A 12,469-nucleotide genomic window follows, 5' to 3' on the forward strand; every position below is an offset into this window, starting at 1 on the left:
TATATATACATATATATATGTATATATATATATATACACATACATACATACACACGGATAGTTGGGATAACTGTACTGCCAATGTCTAATGGTTTTTTGAAAGGAATAGTTAATAGGTTTTTGTTAGCCAATTTTGCATGCTTGTACCTGGTAATCTGAACAACTAATTTGAAGACAATAACTATGCAATATAACAAACACTGGTGAATTCCCACCATCTTGTGTAGTGAAACTGTATCATTGCTAATGTTTTTTATTATTATTATATTTTATTCTCCTTAATGGTTTGATCAATCTTGCATTCTCACATCTGCTAACCTGAGCAACTCTGTTGAAGATAACAATATATAACAACCACTGTTAAGCCTGGCATGGTGGCACACACCTGTAATCCCAGCACTCAGGAGGCTGAGGCAGGAGGATCACTGCAAGCTGGAGACCAGCCTGGGCTACAAAGTAAGCTCAAGGCCAGCCTGAAGAGCACACTGAGACCCTGTCTCAAAAAGCCAAAAAAAAAAACAAATAAAAAAAAAAACACCACCAATCACTGTTAGTTATCATTTTGTTCTGAAACCCTGTATCATTTTTGTTTGTGCTTTGTTTTGTTTTTGTCTATGCTGTTGTTATTTTGCTATTGATCTTTTTTTTAATTGTCTTTAAAATAAAATTTTAAAAAAAGTTCAACCCCATTCCTCATAAACCTAAAGGGGGAAAAAACTATCCTAAGATTTATATGGAACCAGACAAGATTGCAAAAGCAATCCTGGGCAACAAGAGCAAATGAGAAGGCCTCACAATCCCAGATTTCAAGTTATATTACAAAGACACAGAGACAAAAACAGCCTGATACTGGAACAAAAAGACATGTAAATCAATGAAACAAAATAGAGAATGCAGAAACAACCCAAGAGACAGCCATGTGATCCTTGACAATGGGACCAAAAACAATTAGAGGAAAGACAGCTTCTTTAACAAATGGTGCTGGGGACACGGCTACACACATGAAGAAGATTGACTCCACACTCCGATCTCTCACCATGCCCTACACTAAAATCAAAACAGGTTAAGGATCTAAATATTAAAACAGGGGCTGGGGATTCAGCTCAGCGGCAAAGCGCCTGCCTGGCAAGCGCAAGGTCGTGAGGTCGGTTCCCGGTACCGGAGAAAAACCAAAAAAAAAAAAAAAAAAAAAAAAAAAAAACAAATATTAAAACAAAAGTAATCCAATGGTAGGTAAAACTCTTGAAGACACAGACACTGGCAAAGACTTTCTGAACAGACCCCCAACTCCACAAGAAATAACATCAAGAATCAACAAATGGGATCATACCGAGGTAAAAGAAACCTTCTGAACAGCAAAGGAAAGAGTGAAGAGTCAAAGTACAGAATGTAAAAATATATTGTCAGTTACTTCTCAAACACAGAACTAATATCTTTACTGTTTGTTTGTTTTGTTGGTTTGCTTTGTTTTTTGGTACTGGGAATTGAACTCCCGACCTTGTGCTTGCCAGGCAGGCCCTGTGCTGCTGAGCTATATCCCCAGCTGAAGGACTAATACCTTGAACATACAAAAAAAAAAAAAAAAATTATTTTGATGTGCAAAAACTTTTCAATAAGATGAGATCCCAGTTGTTGATTCTTTGAAGTATTTTCCAGTTTGGTTTTTGTTCATGAACTCTCTGCCTACCCCTATTGCTTCAAGATTTCTATCTACTTTCTCTTCCAGTAGATTTAGTGTTTCTGTTTTAATATTTAGGTTTTTGATCCACTTTGATTTTAATTTAGTGCATAGTGATAGATAGGAATCTAGTTTTAGTCTTTGGCATGTAGAGAGCCATTTTTTTCCAGCACCATTTATTAAAGAGGCTATCTTTCTTTCAGTGAACATGTTTGGCCCCTTTGCCAAAGATAAGGTTCATGACCGTGTCCTGTAGTTGTGCCTGCATCTTCTAATCTGTTCCACTGATCCTTAGGTCTGTTTTTTCAGTGTGTTGTCAGTGTAGCATATTCCCACCAGGAAGTACCTAAATCTCTGTCTGATATTTACTACTGGTGATCTTTGTCTAGATGTTACTAATTAACAGATACAAAATGGTGATATTCTAAGCCTATCACTCCTTTATTATCTAAAATGTTCCTATAGAAACTTTTTTCATGACTTGGTTATCCTAAAATACAAATATGGGAAAGTAGGACAAATGTTTCTCTTTATTTACTAGTAACCAAAATAGTGAGTTCATTCTTCTACTTTTAAATCCAAAACGTAAGCGAAATTTAATGGAAAAAAATTATTAATAAAAACATGAATTCATTCCAGATGGTATTAATTTTATGAGTCTGAAAGACTTTAATTTGAACATGTTAGGGAAACAGTGGAGCTTTTTTAAAGGAGCAAAAAGGGGGCTGGGGATTTAGCTCAGTGGCAAAAGCGCCTGCCTGGCATGCGCAAGGTCGTGAGTTCGGTTCCCGGTACCGGAGAAAACCAAAAATAAATAAATAAATAAATAAATAAAGGAGCAAAAAGGCGAGGCACTGTGGTGCATGTCTGTGATCTCAGCACTCAGGAGGCTGAGGCAGGAAGACTGCCACAAATTCAACACCAGCCAGGATTACGTAGCAAGTTCAAGGCTAGACTGGACTAAATAGCAAGATCCTGTCTGTCTTGGTTATTTTCCTCTTGTTGCTGGTACAAAATACCCAAGACCCAAAATTAAGGAAGGAAAGGTTTATTGAGCTCACAGTTTGTGGAGGTTTCAGTCTATACTCGGATGGCTCCAAGGCAGAGTGGCACATGGCAGAGGGCAACAGTTCATGGTGGCGGAACATAAGAGGGAAAGCTGCAAGAGCAAAAATCAGGGAGCAGCAAGCCTCTTTTCCCTCCTTATATTGTATACTGGCTATCCACTCACACCTATACCATTTCCCTGTCCTCCTCTTCCACAAGCTGAGGATGGTCACAAAGTAAGAACCCTGGCCCCTTGCTGAATCACTTTAAAGTTTAAAGATGAACTTTTAAACTCTCAAGTTGATACAATGAACAACATGTAAGAGTAGCAAGGGCATGTCCTTTTCACCGATGTAGAACTGTAAGTTACTTAGCTGAGCTTCCAGATTCTTCAAGTTGACACAATGGATCAACCATAACACTGTCTCAAAATTACTTAACTAATTAATTAATTAAAAAAAATAAAACAGCAAAAAGGTTATAAGACAAAAGTGGGAAATTCAAACAAGCAAATATAAAAAATTTGAAACTCTAAGAAATAAAAATTGTGCATACTGCCAGACTCAATACTATTGACAGAATAAACTTCTGATAGAATAGAAGGCTATGTAAATTGCTAGTTATTACTGAATTCATCTAATTCGAGGCACAAAAAGTAAAAGAAAAAACAAGGGAGCAATTAGGAGACACAGAAGATGAACTAAAACTCCAACACAGCTATACCAAGCGAAAAATTGAAAATAAGAGATGCAGTAGTATCTAAAGAGCTGAGAACTTTTCAAGATTAAAGAACTGACTCCTCTGAATATATGTGAACACTGAGTACCAACTGGATATACATAAGTGAGTCCACACATATAGAACAGTGTGGCAAAATTTCCAAATAATGGGCCAAGTGCAAAGAGCTGCTGTACAACAAATGTAACAATTTAAGAAAATCACATGCAAATGCTCTCATCACTTCAAAACTTTACAAATTTCTCAAACTGTCTCATGGGGATTAGGATGGGGACTTTTAAAGTTTACTGATCAACTCTACTTATACTTTTAAAAAACTTTTCTACATAATTATTTTCTTATGTGCCTAAATGCAAAGAATGAATATAATCCTCAAAACAAATCATTTCAAAACATAAACACATTTTAGCCCCCTTGCCCCAAAAAACTCTAAAATGTTAAGGAACACAGAGCTAAGAGAAAAAGAAGTATCATTAAAAGTAAGCAGAAATTTAAAAATCAACTTCAGGTAAAGAACTGTGAGACAATATAAAACATAAAACCTTTGTAAGATACAAATCTTCAGATAAGGAAAGATTTCTTAAACAAGTATTACATGAAAGGAAATTAAAACCTTATATTAATAGAGACACCACAAAAAAAATCACAAAGTAGAAGAAGACATTTATGATACATAATTACCTAAGAATTCGTATTCAGAACATATAATGAACTACCAGCCAAAAGAAAAGCAAACCAACAGAAAAAAAGTCATTTCTAAGAGCAGAGACAAAATGTCCACCAAACATCTGAAAAGATGGTTTCTCAGTCATGAGAAATACAAAACCTACAAAGTATCAATTTATACACAATAGGGTCTTTCATTTTAGTTTTTCCCAATATCAAGCTTAGGCAAGAATATGGAGCCATCAAAACACACAGTCACTAGAGAGGAGAATAAACTGGTGCATTTAAAGGGGAAAACATTTTGATGTTATCTGCTAGTAAAGCCAAAAAGGTATTACTGCCGAATACCCAGCAATTCCATACTTAACTAGTTATAAAAGCCCTAAAATAATTTGTCCAAATGAATCTCAAAGCCTCAACTGATAACAAAACATAGTGGGTCTTCACTAGTATTTTTTTTAAATCATAAAACCAAATAAATGGTTTCGAGTCATAAACTAATATATATTTCTTATTGTGAGTGTTTAACAACGAAGTTTGAAACACCAATCTAGAGACACTTGTGTGCACCAGGAGACCTAGCAGCACTGTTTGAAAAAGAAAAACAAACAAACAAAAAAAAACCCACAGGAAAACAAAGGTAAAAAAGGTACTGGCTACTCCTCCTGGGAGAAAAGAATAAATGAAGGAATGAAAAGATAATGTTCTTGAAGTAAAAAGTAGATACAGAGATGTTCACTGTGTCTTTATATCTTACATATATTTTTATAATACTTTATTTGTAATTTTAAATAAAACTGAGAATGTTACATAGGTGTTCATTATACAGGTGTTCATTTCATGTTTAATCTTTAAATTGTCCATACACATCCTGTACTCTCATATTTCTGAATTACTTAATTTTCAAAAAAAATAAAGACAAGTAGGAATAGCTAAATGTAAATTAAAGCAAACAAATATGGCACAAATGCTTCTTTAATCAGTACAGTTAAAATAACTGAGCTCAATAACTTTAGAAAGTTGTATTTTGAAACATTTTCCCCAGGAAACACTGCAAATACTTTAAAATAAGAAATCTATTTTTAAAATTTCACAGAAAATACTTACCATGTTTTTGATAGTATAAAGCTGCCTTAGGAAACCAGATGGACGTAGTAACCAAGAAAAAAATAACGAAAGCTTAGTTTTACATAAAATATATTATTTTAAATGCTAGGGCTGCTTGCCTAAATGAAGACTATATAACACTGAAGGATATAAAACATTACCTATTTATGCTACAGTAAACAATGGTAGAAGGCAAAAATTCAGCTTTGCTCATTTTATATAAAGTTATATTTATGAATTATTTCTTTTCTCCCCCAACTCCAGATAAAATAAAGGCATGGTCTGTCTTTTACATGTAATTCCAAGGTTAATCTTAAATGCTATTTTACTGAAATTGTACCCAAAATTTCGAGTTCAGATAGACTTTCAAGTTAAAACTAACTCCAATATTTGTGACCAAAAAATCAAAAGCAAAAGACCTAAGCCATCTTTACAAATAATCCAATTTCAACTTAAAATTACTGTAAACATCTAGGTCAAACGCATCCCCACTTGTCAGCAATGGAGAACCATCACAAAGATAATACAGCACAGTCCCTGCAACTGTACCCAGAAAGAAGAGCATTAAGCCTCAAATTCACTTCACAGAAATCACAGCACTCAGCCAAACTCAGACACATTCAGGGTATGAAAATACATAACATATTTCCAATGAACATGGCTTCCCAATAACCTAGGTAAACAGAATTCGGCAGCACATAAATGAACTCAACTTGTGTTTATATATTAAAACTTTAAGGAAACAAGTATTTGAAATATAGCACGTAGAACACTGGGGAGCTTTGAGAGGATAGCTTATACAAATTTCAAGGACAACTGGATTTAAGCATATACAATCCCTAATTCATGTACAGATTCTACTCAGAACACATTACTGATCAACAAGATTAACTGAGGGAGTACAGAGGCATTTTGCTAAAATTCATATTTTAAATTGTTTTCCATTCTACTCTCCCAAGACTAAATCTGAAGTGTTTACTCTTGGAGTTTCACTCTACATGGCATTGTAAATGCTAGTCACTTTCCCATACTATTGGAAAAAAGATGCCACAAATGGCAAGGAGAGCAGAGGCTCAATGAGTCTCAATCACTCCCAAACAGTAGCCCATCTCTTCATTCAAACTGAACCCTAAGGAAGCGCAAGAAATATAGTTCATAATATTAAAACAATAGCAAAGTTCCCACCTCACAGCACTTATATTCGTGTGGGTGAGTCGGACATCAAGGATACAGTAGACATACAGTAGATCACGTGAGGACTGATAGTGCAATTAATAAAAAATAAGGCTGGAATAAATAATAAAAAGGATATGCACTTTAAGTAGTGTAACAGGATTGAATAGCCTGAGACAACTGTTGAACAATATCTACAAAATCTCAAGTAACTCATAATGCACACACACAGGAACTGACACTGAACAAAATTCTTGGAAACTGAAAGGACTACCCACTACTTTCCACATACAAGACATTATATATGATTTAGTTTTTCAGTAACTTTTAGTATTTTCTTTACTTTGAAAGCTTCTAATTTTCAAATTTAAATCACTAATTTTAAAAGTTAATCTTCTAACTCTAGGTAGAAAAATCTTTATAATCCTCATTTAGCTGTCTAACACCTAACACCAGACAACTGCACGTGAACAGTGCTTTCCACTCCCAGGCTCCCATCAAAGCATTTTTAAAAAACAGCTCAGTGGTAAGAACAGACTCTTCTGTCAAATGCCTCAGTAAACTCCAGGCTTATCCTCTCATCTGCTCCATCTCCAGATAAATTACTTAACCAGTCTCCCTAGCTTCCACCAAACAGTACTTACCTCGTAAGATTGTCAAGAAGAGTAATGATACTGCACATACATATTTACAAGAGTCTGATGGCAAATAAATCTTTAGCTTTAGCTATCACTTATACAGCAACTACTGCACCAATAAAATACAGCAATTCCTTAATGAGCCATGCAGTGACCTAACTACCAAGTTCAAACCCAAGCTCTTCAAACTCTCAAGTATTCCCCATCTCTCTAATATATAGTACATGACTTTATGTAATTAAAGAACTGACACAAAAAACTTAAAGCTTTGGCCTTAAGAAGGCCTAAGACCTGTAGTTCTTGTATCTACTGACTTCAGCTTATTACACCAGACCAAGCTGTTTCTTCGGCAACTCAAACACTTCATGTAGAAGAATAAATCATAACTGTCCCACATTTTCGAGTGTTGAATACCATCACATTTCTTAATAGGACAATGTGTTTTACTGAATTTTATACAAACTATAACTGTACGTTTACTCCAAATCAAAATAAATAAATGTAGGTGATACTCTCCTTTAGTAATGGAAGGTTGCTAAGGCTTATTCAAAGTTGTCTTCATCTCTCATTTTACTGACATTCTCCCCTTCTGTAGAAACACATAGGGTGGTATCTCCTGTCAAAAGCTAAACGCTTATGGCTAACAGTGCAGCCTCCTATCTGCTTATTTCTGTAAATCCATTACATATGAAAACAAAGTCAAAAGGTGTTTTTAAATAAAAACTAAATTAAGTCTTCTGGAAAAATTCTAGGATTTCATACATGGAGTTTCCCAGTCTCTACATATTCATTCGATTTTTAAGAAACAAATAATAGAAATCACAGATCAGTGGTGGTAAACCTACAGCATGTCTGTTATTCTGTTTTTAAGACAAAAGATGTTAATTACAGTTGTTTCTTCTAAACTAAAACCTCAATATTCAGGTTTAATTGCAGTGTTGGCACTTTGTGATAAGTAAGTGGGTTTTGTCATAATTTGTCTCTAAAAGGTTTGCCATGAGTAGAGTATGATTTATGGAAGGAAAATCAAAAGACACAGGACCTAAGAAAAGACATGGGTCCAAGTTAGGCATGGAGTACACATCTGTAATCCCAGCACTTGAGAGGTTGACGAGGAGGATTCCAAGCTCAAGGGAAGCCTGTAATACACAGTGAGACCCCGTCTCAAAAGAAAAAAGGAAGGGAATATGACAGATAGATAAAACTACACAGCACCAAATTTTTTGTTTGTTCTTTTGAGATAGGGTCTCACTATGTAGCTCAGGGTATGACCTTGAACTCACTATGTAACCCAGGCTGGCCTCAAAGAAGACAATCCTCTTGCCTCAGACTCCTGACTGCTGGGATTACAACAGGTGTGCACTAATACTAAACATCTGAATTAAAACTAAATTTTAATACAAACATCTGAGGTAGATTTAAAAATTAATCAGCTTTTAGGGGTCTGGGACGTGTGGAGGGGTGGTACTAGGGATTGAATCCAAGGCCTTTACACTGAGCTATATTGCAATATTTTTGTTTTTTTAATTTTTAGGAAGGGTCTCTCTGAGTCACTAACTTGCTCAGTTGGGGCTCAAATTTGTGATCCTCCTGCCTCAGCCTCTCAGAGTTCTGGGACTACAGCCATGTAGTAGTCCATACGTAGCTTTGAACCAGCTTTTTGAGTTAAGCAATCAATTTTCTTAATCAAGTGAGGAAGTAGGAGAGTCTCTAACACAGTCTAGTATCACTCCCTGTACCAAAGAGTTTACAAAGGCTCCCTGCCACTCTCTTCTGCTCTCAGTTCCCAGAAGAGGAAGGAGACTGAGAGCTCCATGCTTCCAATGATGCTGTATCAATCAGAAAAAGTAACTGCAGGATAAGGATTTAACCCATTTCGCTCCACAAATCCTTATTGAGCATCTCCTACATGCCAAGATGATATGGAAAACTCTTAGGGGCCATGAATAAACGAAACACCCTGTCTCACAGAGGTTATCTTACAGTTTAAGTTTGGGTGGTTTACAGTGTAAGTTTGGGTGGTGGGGAAGAGACAATAAACAGAATCAATGAGGAAATTTCATGGTTCGACAGAGGGGCAGCAAGTCCTACAGAGAAAACAGCAGGGTGGAGGGATCCAAGTAGGGAAGTACAATTTTAAATTAAACAGACTTTTCTGAAAAAAAATGACACTTAAAGAGCAAAAATTGAAAGGAGTTGAGAAAGTACACCATGCAAATACCTCAGAGAAAAGCATTCCAAGAAGAAGCAAGAGCCAATGTAAAGGGGAAGCACAGCAGCTCCCTGAGAGGAGAGCCTGGGACAGCGGGGCTCTGGGAGGCCTGACAGGCCAATAAGGACCACGGTTTTACTCTGCATGTGGGAAGTCACTGCAAGATTCTGAGAAGTGATATGATCTGGCTGCTGTGCTGAAAAGACTCCAGGAGTCTAGCAAAAAAGCAGTAAACCAGTCTAACTGCAGAATTATCTAGGCAAGAGTTAAGACTGGCTTGGACCAGGCTGGAAGGCAGTGGAGATGGGAAGTGACTGGATTCTGATACATTATCAAGATAAGAAAAAGCACAGAACACCAGGTGGAAAGTCAGAGATAATGCCAACACCTTTGCCTCTGTACCTGAATGTTGCATGGAGCTACCATCAGATTAGAGAGGTCAAGCTGCACATGAACTAGGTTAAGAAGTACTAGGCAAGTTTAGTCTGAGCTAACCTCTACATCCAAATGGAGAGGCCTAACAGGCTGTGTGGAGTACAGGAGCGACCTGGGCTGGAGACAGAAACATAGGGATTCAAAGCCAGGAGACTGAATGAAATGAGATCAACAGAGGAATAGAAAAAGAAAAACGCACAGAGGACTGAATATACAAACTTTAAGAGTAGAAGAGGAACTAGAAAGAATGAACAAAACTAGGCATGGTGAGGTAAACCTATTATTAATCCTAGCACTCAAGAGGCTGGAGCAGGAAAACACCAAGATCAAGGACAGCCTGGACCACTTAACAAGACCCAATCTCAGAACAAAATAACAAAACCAAACAAATGAGCAATTAGTGACAGATCCCAAAAAGTAATGTGTCTTGGAAGAAGAGGAATGTAAACAATTCACTAGTTACATTTGGAGTTGAAACCCTTTTGCTGAAACCAGACTTAAATTATGGTTCAATATTATTAATCAGCCTGTAGTAGTTAAGATGTCACACACATTAACATAATTTTATTAAAATAAAAAGAGCTGAGCATTTCTTATACATTTCCTAGGACTATGTTTTCCATTAAAATCGCTACTAAAACTCAGTATCTTTTTTGGTATTTTGAGACAGGGTCTTGCTACTGTAGTCCAGGCTGGTCTCAAACTCACAGTGATCCTCCTACATTGTCCTCTTGAGTTGCTGGGGTGATAGGAGTGTGCCACCACGATTGGCTAATTAATACAAAAATTATTTCTTGCCCATTTTCTTTCTACATAAAGCCAATTGAAGCCTAAACACCTGACACTGCCACCTATTTCAAAGACCAAAAATACATTTAAGCACGAATTCAACCACTAGAGATACAGCTAAAATTTGTCAGTATTACTTTTTCTAGACCTCAGATACAGAGATTAAGTAAATCAAACTGCTTGGGGGTTGGGGGGATGACAGGGTCTCGCTGTGTAGTTCAGGCTGGTCTTGAACTCACTATGTAGCCCAGGCTGGCCTCAGACCCACAGTAATCCTCTTGCCTCAGCCTCCCGAGTGGTGGGATTGATCGCAGCACTTAATGATTTTCCTTTTAGTGTTTGATTTTTCTATTTACAGAAAAAATAACTTATACTCATTTAAAATCAATATCTGTGTTCCCAGCAATTTACACCTTAACTACATTTTTCAGATCGGAACATCCGAAGTCATGTTCACAAAAACTGAAAGGAGAACCACGAAATGCAACTCCTGTTCATAAGTGATCAGTATCACTTCTAGACAAAATTACTTCTGGCCTCTGAAAGTATTTTCAATTAAGTAACTTCAGATAATAAGCAGTAGAACAAGAAATTCATAAGATATTATTCTCAAGAATTGTTGTAAAACGCAACTTCTCTTCCATTTCCTGTGACACATTAGGTCAGATCCCTAAGAAAATCAAAAGTTCCTCCGAACCATTAAGTTCATTAATGACTTAAAATTTTCAAAAAGTAATAAAAATATTTTGGATTAAATTTTTTTGCTAACCACATCCTCTAGGAATGGGCGTATATGTAGTGCCTGGGTTATCACCAACGGTCACAATCTCAACACAAGTCCCAAGTCTTCCCAAAAATCATAAACTTCTCTGGTACTTTAGAAAAGCCACATTAATTAATATTTAACACATAAGTCTTAAAATGCTGTCCTTACCAAAAGCAGACTACAGTCTACAACTAGCAAATGGCTTAAAGTGAAAGTTTCTTAGGGAAGAAAGACATCAAGTAAAAAAGACTCCTGTTAATAAATGGAAGACACACAAATATCTTAATGCAACCTAAATTATAAGTAATGGTTTTTCATTAATGCTGACCCAGAATTAGCAAGAAAGGATTAAATACTGCATATGTTGTATAAACCTGAAGTGTTTAATCCATTTAAAAAAAATTTTCAGCCAGACATGATGGTCTATGCCTATAATCCCTGCGCACAGGACGCTCGCTGCAACAGGAGGTATCAAGTTCAAGTCCAACCTGGGTTACCCCGGAAAAAGGAAAAAAACTTGTTCAATAGGTCTTGTTGTATTTTCAGCCTGCGTCTCAGTAAAGTAGAACACCTTACTGTCTAACTGCACCTGATAATTCCAACACTTACGTCTGATGAGGTCTATAAAATTAGAAGAGGTATATCTAACTTAATAGGGGATGGGAAGGGAATAAACTTTTTCTTAAAACCTACAAAGTAGGCACAACTATTTCGTGTTAGATCCTTGAAAAAAGGGAAAGGAAGAAAAAATAAAAAAGATCAACTCAAGAGTAGCCAGTTTTGCTCTTGGGAAGCTTATTTCAAGTCTCACCAGCAACTGCTTTTACCCACTGGCGACAGGGCTGTCATCTGCCTACAAGGTGAGACACGAGCTGCGCCGAAGCTCAAACCTGAAGTTAACCGTCGTACACAAGTCAGTGTTTAGTTTCGCCACTTAAGGTGCCAATCTTTAGCTGGCCACGGGAGTCTGAGTTTCCAAAAGAATCTCCAAAATCCTCAAGCTTTGAACAGCGAACTTCAACTGCAGCTTTCTATTCAATGCTTATCCGAAGCGCCGCCTCGGGCCGTCTCCGGCGGAGGCCCGGCAGGTTCGAGCCCGGTCCCCGGTTCCCGCTCCCTGGAAGGGGGGCCGGCCCTCCACAGCCCATTCGCGTTCAGGAGTGCTAGCCCAGGGTGGGCTGCACGCCCACGCGCGGGCGCTCGGCGCGGCCCGGCCCGCC

The sequence above is a fragment of the Chinchilla lanigera genome, unplaced genomic scaffold, assembly GCF_000276665.1.
Source record: "Chinchilla lanigera isolate Chin_1 unplaced genomic scaffold, ChiLan1.0 scaffold00065, whole genome shotgun sequence".
Taxonomy (NCBI): domain Eukaryota; kingdom Metazoa; phylum Chordata; class Mammalia; order Rodentia; family Chinchillidae; genus Chinchilla; species Chinchilla lanigera.